Source organism: Pleurodeles waltl, chromosome 6, assembly GCF_031143425.1.
Source record: "Pleurodeles waltl isolate 20211129_DDA chromosome 6, aPleWal1.hap1.20221129, whole genome shotgun sequence".
Taxonomy (NCBI): domain Eukaryota; kingdom Metazoa; phylum Chordata; class Amphibia; order Caudata; family Salamandridae; genus Pleurodeles; species Pleurodeles waltl.
In genome coordinates this window covers 76,819,173-76,832,041 of record NC_090445.1, presented here as the reverse complement: position 1 = coordinate 76,832,041, position 12,869 = coordinate 76,819,173, and the positions used below count along the sequence as shown (strand labels likewise).

The window sequence follows — 12,869 nt, the reverse complement described above, 5'->3', positions numbered from 1 at the left end:
TCTCGCAAACCCCCAGCTGTGGTACGAACGTACCTGAGGTGGCCACGCCCCTCCGGGGACGTGGCCGGCACTTTGGCAGCCTCCCGGCTTCTCTCCGACGGGGGCGGGAGTGCCCCGGGGCTCTCTTCTCTCTCTCGGAGCCTCCGCTCCTTCGACGGGTTCCTTCCTCTCTGTCCTCGGCGTCCCGGTCTCCTTCTCCTCCGGCCGCGTATGTTGAGCGTCAACTTCCGTCTCCTTTTCTTCATCTTCTTTTGGTCCGTCTTTTCTTTCGGTTGTCGTCCAGACGCCGAAGGCGTCTGACGTCACAGGCTCGCGTCCCTCCCAAGTGTGTAGGGCCCCCTTAATGGCGTTCGGCACAATATCCTGAAAACCGGCGTCCGGAGACGTCCGGTTACACCTACTAAACCATTGGATTATTCCAATTGAAAATAAAGGAAACAAATATTATTATCCCTTTTCTCAGCTCCTGCAATCTAACGCTCACAGTCAAGACGTCATCAGTCACTTACTAGAGATAAAACGGACTGGCTTTTCTCTCCTATCAGTCACCCTAGATACAAGGGAAAGAAATTGAAGTTAATAAATTGCATAACTACTGCATCTACACTCTGAGAGTAGTACACACATGTGAAGACTAAAACAAAACAAAAAATTGTGACAAACTGTGCAACTCATAGTGATGAAGTGAGTGGTAGCAACCCATGCTTGTGATGTATAGGGGGCTTACCAACTCCATTCTGAGAAAGGGTATCATGGGATCACGCAGGCCTGTTGCCCGGTTCACAGTGAATCTAGTTGCGAGATGAACATAGAAAATAAATAACAAAAGAGCAGGATGTCTCTGTTTCTAAATCATCAGACAGACCTACAACATGGTCACTGAAAATAAGCAGAAATTCTCTGCAGTAGGAAGTGCAAAACCGGATACAGATAAGGTATAATATGCGTCCATAAGCATGCAATACAACCAAATATACGCTAGTGTAGATTACAGATATAACATAATGGATTTACAAGGTGATGATAATGGTCACCCTCGTGTTAGGTAAATGTAAATGATCTTGGTAGAGAAAAGACCTTAAGGGGGAGAGACCTACAGCAAAATCAGCAAGTGCCCACATAGCTTATGGTCATATCACGAGTGTTACCTATAAGTATCAATAACAGAGAGCCCGAGTAGTAAGGGGATGTAAGTTCCATTATAAATAGTTAATAAATCACAAGCCGATTCCTCCTTTGAATTATTTAAAGGGCGGCTAATCGCGCCCAGGTTTTTTAGAGAGACGTGAGAGTCCGAAAGTTTTAAATAAAATATCCAGACGAGAGGCACTTACTCGTAATGATGCCGGCGCTCAGTGGTGCACCTACCCCCGCGGCTGCGTTCCCAAATGTGGCACGAGCCGGGGGATCCAAAGTATAAATAGCCCGTGTTGCGAGCGCGCGAGAGGCAATTGAGTAATCTGTTGCCAAGCGACGTCGTCAAATTAGGTAGAAGTAACTTAAAAGAGAGGAAGGACTTCATCCATCAATTTGTTGTAGTTCGAGCTACCGCGGCGGCCATCTTAGACTGGTGAAAAATCACCAGAAGAGTCAATAGATACATAAGTCGTAGTTAGAAAATGAAAAATGAAAAATGAAATAATGACTCTCCACCCATTTTAACCTGTGAAGACATTGGTCATCAGATATTTGCATAAGTAGAGGGAAACGTGTCAAAAAACGCGTGATAAAATATGAGTCAAAAATGTGCGTTATTCAGATTGTACTTCATCTAGGAATGACTGGACTACACCAATTATCTTGTCTGGTTCAAGTAAATATTGTGAAGGGGAATTGGAACTGTCAGGATAACGGCGAGATAGGGCATCGGCCAAATGTTTTGAGATTCTGGTATATAAGTAATATAAAAATCATATTCACTAAAGAAAAAGGCCCAACGAACTTGTCGACTGTTTTGACACTGAAAATTGTGTAAGCATTGCAGATTACGATGGTCCGTTCTTACTTCAAAAGGTTCCTTAGAACCCATGAGGAGTTGTCTCCACTCTTGACAGGCAGTTTTTAGAGCCAACAATTCTCTTTCCAGTACTGAATAATTTTGTTCAGAATCAGAAAGCACATGGGATAGATAAAAGATCGGATGTTCTAATCCATCGTCTTCTTGTTGTTGGAGTAATACTGCCCGATAGCTCTTTTGGAAGCATCCGTAACAACTTTATAAATTGTTTATTGGTGTCCGGAAGTCTCAGTATGGGTGCTTGAATGAAGGCCTGTTTTAGGTTTTGAAAGGGAGCCTCAGCCATGTCTGTCCAGATGAAACCGTTTCGCAAACTCTCTTTTTTTAGAGTTTGTGTAATTTGACTGGTTTGTTTCTCAAAGTCCAGGATAAATTGACAGTAGAAGATGGTCAGCCCTAAGAAACATTGAGTTTCCTTGATTGACGAAGGGGATGGGCAATCTATGATGGCGTGAACTTTTTCCAGATCCACAGAGATACCAATTGGACTGATATGATAGCCTAAATATTTCACCTCAGTCTTATCAAATTCGCATTTCTCCGGTTTACAGTAAAGTTAATGTTGCCTAAGTCTATTTAAGACTTGCTTAATGTGCGTGGGATGAAGTTCTGGGCGTCTGGAATATACAAGGATATTGCCTAAATAAATCACTACAGTGTGGTTTAACAATTCAGAAAATATGGAATCCATAAATCTTTGAAATACTGAAGTGGGGTTAGTTAAGCAAAAAGGCATTACCTTATATTCATAATGTCCAAAAGGGGTCCCAAAGGCAGTTTTCCACTCATCTCCCTCCTTAATACCCAAGAGATGATAGGCTCTGCGAAGATCTCATTTTGTGAACATCTGTGCACCTCGGACAGCCTCCAAAATGTCTTTGATGAGGGGTAGTGGATATCGATATTTTATGGTGATTTTATTTAATCCACAAAAGTCTATACAGGGACGAAGATCTTTTGTTTTTTTAGGTACGAAGAAGAGGGGAGCCACAGCAGGAGAAGAAGATGGTGTAATAAGACCACTCTGTAGGTTTTCATGAAGATAATCCTTGAGAATCTTTCTTTCTGGTTCAGTGAGAGAATACATTCTCCCAAAAGGAACAATTGCTCCAGGTTCCAGAGGAATGGTATAATCATAGTCTTTGTGTGGAGGTAGTACAGGCTTTGATGGCTTTTGAAATACGTCTATAAATTCCAGATATTGGCTTGGTACCTCCTGGACTGAGTTTATGGAATGTCCTACATTTGGTTCTGAGGTTATTATTTTTCTGGGAGTCCAATAGGTTTCAGAAGCATAGCAATGATTGTGATAGAACTTAGAAGATAAAGAAATGGTTCTGGTTTCCCAGTTAATATATGGATTGTGTCTTATGAACCATGGGATTCCTAGGATTATAGAATGATTGGGGGAGGTGATTAAATCAAAAGAGACATGTTCCTGATGTTTCCCAAAGTGTAGACCTAGAATCAAAGTGGAATTAATAACAGGAACGGGGGATAATAAGGAGCCATCTATGGTATGCACTTGTTCTGGAACGTCTTTAGGCAGTATTGGAATTTGTAGTTTTTTAGCCCAGGTCATATCCATATAAATGCACCTAGCTCCACAATCTAATAATGCCAGGGTCCTTTCTTCATGACCATCAGGTAATTGCAGGATAACAGGTAACATAAATCAAATAGTAGCATCTTCCTTGGAAGAACTGATGGAAGGTATTGCAGAAGATCCCGTCCCCTCCCCTCCCTTCTCACAGAGGACGGGAAGTGGCGTTTCCCGAGGCCTTCATAGGACGGACTTGACAAGTGCAGAGCAAATGACCAGCTGCACCACCATAAAGGCACAATCCTCTTCTCCGTCTGTCTTCACGTTCGCTAGTTGAGAGTGGACCACGAGCAGTATCTACCTGCATAGGTTCTCCTTCTGTCTCTAGATACAGGTCGAGGTTCTTCAGGATGATGTATAAAGACACGTGAGTTGCTTGACGGGGAAGGTCCACGATTCTTTCTTTTTTCTAGACGACATTCTTGGAGACAGTATTCTATAGAGAGAGCTAAATCAATTAGGAACTCCCAGAACAAAAATCAAAAGGTAAACATAAATCTTGAACAAAGGGAAATAATGACAAAGAAAAAAAGCTGTAACAGGATCAGAAAATCAAATATCTGACACAGAACAACAGGAGCGAAGATCACCACCCAAAGGAAGTTGCAGTGCAAAGAGAACAGGAATCACACACCTTATATACCCAAAGACCAGGAAGTGACTGGCAGGAAGTAAAAGACACCATATTGGATTGGGAACATAACATAGAATTCCATAGTAAAGGCACCATATTAAGTAAGGCTCCAAAGGCATGCAGGGAGAAGGAAGGCATGGTGGGAAAGAGAAAGGAATCATGGACATGAAGGAAAGGCCTAAAGTCAGGAAGAAACGAGGAAGACAAACAAGAAGAAAGAAAAAGAAGCAGAAGGTAAGTGCGGGAAAAGAGAGGGGAGAGGCAAGAAACTAGAGGGGGCGCGTTGCGCCAATTCTGTAGCGAGGCCCCATGCCCAATTTGGGGCCTCGAGAAAGATAATGAATTGCAGCGCCGTGGCACATTGTGGAAAACTAACATCCCAGTCTCATGTCGCGTTGCAATATTACACCCAATCTACAAACGTGGCTCCAAGTCAAACCCAGACAACTACTGCCTTATTGTCTTCCACAACAGCAAAGCAAAATTCTCTGCAGGTCTGGTATCAGAGCACCTCAATTTGTGGGCCTAAGGGCGGACAATAATCGCTCTTAACCAGATGTGAGCAGCCTTTCAAATCTCTACGCCCAACAATGCTGATAACAAATGATTGAAACTCACACACCATTGTATACATGTTTTGTAGACTTTAAGGCTTCGTTGACCTGGTTGTCAGAACTCTCTTGTGGCAAAAAACTGCATCCTTGGGATATCCTCCCAAATCTATTGAGGGGATCAATTGCTCTACACGGATACTTGGATGCTAGTCAAATTAGGTGACAGTAACAGGGTGTCCTAAAAGGTATTTACAACAATCAGTCTTAAGCAAGGCTGTGTGTTGATGGCCAACTTAATCGAAATATTTATAGCAGACCTATGAACCGAGGTGGATAAAATAATTGGGCACTCTCACATCCTGGGTGGAAGTAAAATTGCAAGCACCCTTTTTCTGACGACCTTCTTATGATTAGCAAAACCAAGGTCGGGCTGGAACGGCTTCTTAAAAGGTTGAGAGACTATACTGAAGTCAAGAGGTTTGTTCAAATGCCTCAAAAACTAATTAGAAACAAAGCCAGCACATTATTGTCACCATTCCTTTCCTTGCATAAGATTTAATGGGGATAAACACTGAAGGCTATTCTTAAAGTCATTAACGAAAAGCTACTCCCAACCATATCTTATGGTTGGAAACCATTTTGTGGCTGTGAAACAACTCTTTTAGACTCATTAACCGTTAATATTTACAAGCAAATCTTTCACCTAACCAACAGTTCACCAGTGCAGACAGACTTCAGTTCATCCTGATCAACCAAACAATTGCCTGTCAAGCTGCATTTGTAAACGTGTTTTAATTTGAGATCGGCAAAAGAAGACACTATTGACAAGCTAGTGTGGGACAAATGATCTAGTTGGTCCTGAAAAATCACCTACAAGAATGCTTGACAAACTTACAAATTGATGAGCTTTGGAATGCCCTGATTTCCAGTGATGAGTTAGAGAAGCATCTCAAGAGGTCCTTGCAGAAGCTGTCATGCTGACAAGACACAGCCACTCTCTTGAATAGGTCAGATGCTTGGATTGTAATAAATAGTTATGGCAATCCTAGCAGCCATGAAACACACAAAATGTCATGGGATGCTGCTTGCAATGAGTCTAACCACTTGCAATAGCTTTGGGTAGCACTCTACCCCATAGTACTTTTGCTCACCATGCCACTTCTGTTGGGTCAAGCCATATGCAACTCAGTCTTAACCCTTCTCTTCATGGGAACAGTCTAGCTTGAACTGCTAAGCCGGGTCCTCTATAAACTGGAACACAAACAGCCCAGGACAGGTTTCACCCTTTCACCCTGGTTAGGGAGTCATCAGCCAGTTGCTGCTTGGTCCACTGACACAGTGAGCAATAAACCCACGTCCAGGGCAATTTATTGTTACACATGTCCTTACAGTGATAAGGCCCCAAAAGCAATTTTCACTGTAGCATTGCTGCCTGCTACATAGGTAAAACTGGCATGCAATATTAAATTTAATAATGCTATCTCTCACGGGGAAACTTCAGAAATTCAGTCTTAGCCTTATTTATTTATTGTTTATTCAGAATTATTTAATTTAATAGAGAAATAGAGAATTTCGGTGAATGAGTATGAGACCTCCACCCTATCTATTTTCCCGGTCACAGCGCAAAATAGAGTGGTTCGGAGGACGAAGAAAGTCTAGAGCATGGTTAGATGAGACATTGAGCCACGTTTCTGTGAGAATCAGGATATCAATTTTATGGGTCAGGATCGAGACTAATAACCCTAGACAGTGTTTTACTGCAGATCAACAATTGTGTAGCATGCAGTTCAGAGAGAAGCTGTTGTCCTTCTGACTTGGCTAATCTGGGAGGGTAGTTGGGATTTGTTTAAGAGGGGATGTGGGCGCACTTGGATGGTGTGTGTGAGTTTTAATATGGTGAGAGATAATGGTGGAAATCAGGCAGCCCCCTACGGGAAGACAGAAGGAAGGGGTAGTGGGAAGACAGGAGGAGGGGGGGATTTATATTTATATTACATATGTTATTAGATTATAACATTTTTATGTTATATTTATATATTATTTCTATATTTATATATCACTATTGTTATTTCTATATTCTTATATACTATATATTTATTATTTATATATTAGTATATATCATATGTATTATTTATATAGTATATAAATATATAAATATATATATTATTTATATATTTATATAATATATTTAATATTATATTACATTTATAAAAATTATTTATTATCTCAGTTTAAGTACTGCATTGTTTCTTTGTTATTGTCACATTTCTCTTTTGTTCTGAATCATATCATATTAGTTACAAAAAAGATCCAAGTAAACCTTATTCATTGAAATTGTATTAATTCATTTATAAAACCTGATTTTTTTGTTCAGCCTGTGAATATTTTAAAATATACAATGTGGCCCTCTTACTGAAAAATTTGGAGACCTCTGCTCTGGTAGAATGGCCATTTGAGAAATGCCAGGAACTTAATTATCTTCAAAGGGGCCTCCCCTATCACAAACAGATGTCAGATGATATCTGCATAGGTCCCTTATTTGTTCTCCCAGTCAGCCAGACTTCAATCACATTGGGGAGAGGCAGGTGTGAAGTGACCATGGATGAGGGATTGCTCATTTCCCTGGCCACACCTCTGGAATGGGCATATAGGGCCTGAACAAGGGGAGATGGGTTTCACCATCTTGGATTTAGGCAGAGTGGCACTGTGGGACTGTTTCCAGTAGGGCACACAAGAGCTGGTCTAAAAGTGTGTGGGGTATCCCCTGGGAACTACAGTGAAAGACATTAAAGTAAGCAATTATGATGGGCGGTACAGTTTGTATATGAAGGGGGCCATTTTGAGTAATTACTTTACCGAGGTATGTCAGCACCTAAATGGCTTCTAGCTCACCGTGCCAAGAGAACTGGGCAAAGAAGCTGACTTCTGGCTCAGTATCGGAGTGTAAAAAAAATGTACCTGGAAGTGACCACAGGAGAGGTGGTGTAGGGTCCTTTTTCACAGAGTGAAGAGGAAGGCCAGGATAATACAGAGAAGTTCCCCAAAAGGCACCAAGCGAGCTTTGAGTGGAGGGCTTCCCGGGCCACTTCCCAGTGGAAGAATGGATGTTGTGGTGGGAGGAAGCCCATAGTGCCATAGCATCAGGTCCGGTGTTATGACTGTCTTCAGACATGGCATAAGAGGGGGGACTCGGTATGACCAAAGAAGCTGCCCACAGGTGAGTAGGGGTTACTAGTGTAGCAATTGGGGAAGGATATTCCAAGAGCGAAGTCGTGAACAAGGGTTTACATGCCCTAATTCATTGAGAGGTGGACCGAGAAGGTAAGCTTGTGATCCCTAAGGGTGATAGATATCACTTTTACAAGGTCTTTGTGAATGGGGTCCATGCCTCTGCTCTGCAGAATACCTGTGCAAGTCATACAATGGTGGAAGCAGGGCTAGTTACTCAGAACAGAATCTGCCAGGAGGGGTTTGTACTGTAACACAGGCCCATGAGCAGGAGTATGTCTGCCCTATGGCCATGTTTTCCTTAAAATGTGAGGGGCCACTTTCCCAGAAGAGGGTTGTTAGTCCCCAGAAGCCCACTGACTTCATCCTTGGCAATGAGCGCCCACCAGTGAGAAACAAACTGAGGGGTGGAGGGACAGCTGCCCAGGGTCATCTGCCACCTCTAAAAGGATCCCTCTCCCTGATCCCTTGTCTCTAGACACCACTCTCATCTGGCACAGCTCAATCAGAAAAGAGGTTTTCACTATACATTCGCCAGAATTATTACCTGCTGATGCTCATTTGCCAGACTAGGGTACCAGCTACTGGCCTCTATACTCATGCTCACATCATGCCACCACTATGGGGCATAGGGTGTGGACCTGGGAAGAGCTTGGATGGAAGGTGGGTGGCACACTCTCATTACAAAAACAACAAGTGATGGGCGGAATGCTGAACATTGTCAAACATTCACCCCAGTACAGTGATATGGGCCTAAATCCATCGTTTTTTTGCTGCCCATGCCATTCCAGTTTGGAACCAGCCATATGCAAATCAGTCTTGACCCTGTTCCCCATGGAACAGTCCAGCCCGAACTGCTAGGCCAGGTCTTCCCTGGACTGGAAACAAGCATCTCATTACACCACCTTGCCTGACCTTAACCCCATTATGTGGATGTCATTAACCCCTTCTGTGCCGTGGACATAATGGTTATGTCCTGCGGCACAGTGCTCCTGTGCCCAGGACATAACCATTACGTCCTGGGCACAGAGCCCAGAGGGAGCGCTAGCGCTCCTTCTGTTGGGTTTCCCCCCACCCCCCCAACGCAGGGATGGAAGGGGAAGCCCTTCCCATTCCACCATCGACAGCCCCCCCTGACCCCCCCACCCCCGTGACGTCAGCACGCTGACTATCACAGAGGCCTCCTCCCTGAGCTTCCAGCGCGATCAGAAGAGAAATGCTGAGCATTTCTCTTCTGATCACGTAGTGAGGCCTGAGAGGCTTTAAAGGGGAGGAAAGGAATGTCCTTCCCTTTGAAGTCTCTCTGAGACTGCAAAGCAATCCGGCTGCTAAAATGCCCACTAGAATCAAATCAAATCAAATCATTAACATTTATAAAGCGCGCTACTCACCCGTGCGGGTCTCAAGGCGCTAGGGGGGAAAAAGGGGGGGTTATCGCTGCTCGAACAGCCAAGTCTTTAGGAGTCTCCGGAAAGCGGAGTGGTCCTGGGTGGTCCTGAGGCTGGTGGGGAGGGAGTTCCAGGTCTTGGCCGCCAGGAAGGAGAAAGATCTCCCACCCGCCGTGGAGCGGCGGGTGCGAGGGACGGCAGCAAGTGCGAGGCCAGCGGAGCGGAGGGGGCGGGTGGGGACGTAGAAGCTGAGGCGTCTGTTGAGGTATTCCGGTCCCTTGTTGTGGAGGGCTTTGTGTGCGTGGGTGAGAAGACGGAAGGTGATCCTTTTGCTGACTGGGAGCCAATGCAGGTGTCTCAGGTGTGCGGAGATGTGGCTGTTGCGGGGTACGTCGAGGATGAGGCGGGCCGAGGCGTTTTGGATGCGTTGCAGGCGGTTTTGGAGTTTGGCGGTGGTCCCGGCGTAGAGGGTGTTGCCGTAGTCCAGGCGACTCGTGACAAGGGCGTGGGTCACGGTTTTTCTGGTGTCGGCGGGGATCCAGCGGAAGATCTTGCGGAGCATGCGGAGAGTGAGGAAGCAGGCGGAGGACACGGCGTTGACTTGCTTGGTCATGGTGAGAAGAGGGTCCAAGATGAAGCCGAGGTTGCGGGCGTGGTCTGCGGGGGTCGGTGCGGTGCCGAGGGCCGTGGGCCACCAGGAGTCGTCCCAGGCGGACAGGGTGTTGCCGAGGATGAGGACTTCCGTTTTTTCAGAGTTCAGCTTTAGGCGGCTGAGCCTCATCCAATCTGCGACGTCCTTCATACCCTCTTGTAGGTTGGTCTTGGCGCTGGCGGGGTCCTTGGTGAGGGAGAGTACAAGTTGGGTGTCGTCGGCGTAGGAGGTGATGATGATGTCGTGCTTGCGTACGATGTCGGCGAGGGGGCTCATGTAGACATTGAAGAGTGTATATAAATATATAAATATATATATTATTTATATATTTATATAATATATTTTATATTATATTACATTTATAATAATTATTTATTATCTCAGTTTAAGTACTGCATTGTTTCTTTGTTATTGTCACATTTCTCTTTTGTTCTGAATCATATCATATTAGTTACAAAAAAGATCCAAGTAAACCTTATTCATTGAAATTGTATTAATTCATTTATAAAACCTGATTTTTTTGTTCAGCCTGTGAATATTTTAAAATATACAATGTGGCCCTCTTACTGAAAAATGTGGAGACCTCTGCTCTGGTAGAATGGCCATTTGAGAAATGCCAGGAACTTAATTATCTTCAAAGGGGCCTCCCCTATCACAAACAGATGTCAGATGATATCTGCATAGGTCCCTTATTTGTTCTCCCAGTCAGCCAGACTTCAATCACATTGGGGAGAGGCAGGTGTGAAGTGACCATGGATGAGGGATTGCTCATTTCCCTGGCCACACCTCTGGAATGGGCATATAGGGCCTGAACAAGGGGAGATGGGTTTCACCATCTTGGATTTAGGCAGAGTGGCACTGTGGGACTGTTTCCAGTAGGGCACACAAGAGCTGGTCTAAAAGTGTGTGGGGTATCCCCTGTGAACTACAGTGAAAGACATTAAAGTAAGCAATTATGATGGGCGGTACAGTTTGTATATGAAGGGGGCCATTTTGAGTAATTACTTTACCGAGGTATGTCAGCACCTAAATGGCTTCTAGCTCACCGTGCCAAGAGAACTGGGCAAAGAAGCTGACTTCTGGCTCAGTATCGGAGTGTAAAAAAAATGTACCTGGAAGTGACCACAGGAGAGGTGGTGTAGGGTCCTTTTTCACAGAGTGAAGAGGAAGGCCAGGATAATACAGAGAAGTTCCCCAAAAGGCACCAAGCGAGCTTTGAGTGGAGGGCTTCCCGGGCCACTTCCCAGTGGAAGAATGGATGTTGTGGTGGGAGGAAGCCCATAGTGCCATAGCATCAGGTCCGGTGTTATGACTGTCTTCAGACATGGCATAAGAGGGGGGACTCGGTATGACCAAAGAAGCTGCCCACAGGTGAGTAGGGGTTACTAGTGTAGCAATTGGGGAAGGATATTCCAAGAGCGAAGTCGTGAACAAGGGTTTACATGCCCTAATTCATTGAGAGGTGGACCGAGAAGGTAAGCTTGTGATCCCTAAGGGTGATAGATATCACTTTTACAAGGTCTTTGTGAATGGGGTCCATGCCTCTGCTCTGCAGAATACCTGTGCAAGTCATACAATGGTGGAAGCAGGGCTAGTTACTCAGAACAGAATCTGCCAGGAGGGGTTTGTACTGTAACACAGGCCCATGAGCAGGAGTATGTCTGCCCTATGGCCATGTTTTCCTTAAAATGTGAGGGGCCACTTTCCCAGAAGAGGGTTGTTAGTCCCCAGAAGCCCACTGACTTCATCCTTGGCAATGAGCGCCCACCAGTGAGAAACAAACTGAGGGGTGGAGGGACAGCTGCCCAGGGTCATCTGCCACCTCTAAAAGGATCCCACTCCCTGATCCCTTGTCTCTAGACACCACTCTCATCTGGCACAGCTCAATCAGAAAAGAGGTTTTCACTATACATTCGCCAGAATTATTACCTGCTGATGCTCATTTGCCAGACTAGGGTACCAGCTACTGGCCTCTATACTCATGCTCACATCATGCCACCACTATGGGGCATAGGGTGTGGACCTGGGAAGAGCTTGGATGGAAGGTGGGTGGCACACTCTCATTACAAAAACAACAAGTGATGGGCGGAATGCTGAACATTGTCAAACATTCACCCCAGTACAGTGATATGGGCCTAAATCCATCGTTTTTTTGCTGCCCATGCCATTCCAGTTTGGAACCAGCCATATGCAAATCAGTCTTGACCCTGTTCCCCATGGAACAGTCCAGCCCGAACTGCTAGGCCAGGTCTTCCCTGGACTGGAAACAAGCATCTCATTACACCACCTTGCCTGACCTTAACCCCATTATGTGGATGTCATTAACCCCTTCTGTGCCGTGGACATAATGGTTATGTCCTGCGGCACAGTGCTCCTGTGCCCAGGACATAACCATTACGTCCTGGGCACAGAGCCCAGAGGGAGCGCTAGCGCTCCTTCTGTTGGGTTTCCCCCCACCCCCCCAACGCAGGGATGGAAGGGGAAGCCCTTCCCATTCCACCATCGACAGCCCCCCCTGACCCCCCCACCCCCGTGACGTCAGCACGCTGACTATCACAGAGGCCTCCTCCCTGAGCTTCCAGCGCGATCAGAAGAGAAATGCTGAGCATTTCTCTTCTGATCACGTAGTGAGGCCTGAGAGGCTTTAAAGGGGAGGAAAGGAATGTCCTTCCCTTTGAAGTCTCTCTGAGACTGCAAAGCAATCCGGCTGCTAAAATGCCCACTAGAATCAAATCAAATCAAATCATTAACATTTATAAAGCGCGCTACTCACCCGTGCGGGTCTCAAGGCGC

The 12,869-nt window shown here is 45.3% G+C and overlaps 1 long non-coding RNA gene across 1 annotated transcript in view; it reads right to left on the bottom strand.

Moving 5' to 3' along the window:
* Window positions 1-355: 355 nt before the first annotated feature.
* LOC138299236 (uncharacterized) overlaps window positions 356-12,869 on the bottom strand; it is a 68,085-nt gene continuing 55,571 nt past the window's right edge. The window contains exons 2-3 of the long non-coding RNA XR_011204727.1: window positions 510-550; window positions 356-400 (exon numbers count right to left, since the gene is read on the bottom strand). This is a non-coding gene — a long non-coding RNA (uncharacterized lncRNA). The remainder of the gene's footprint in view (window positions 401-509; window positions 551-12,869) is intronic.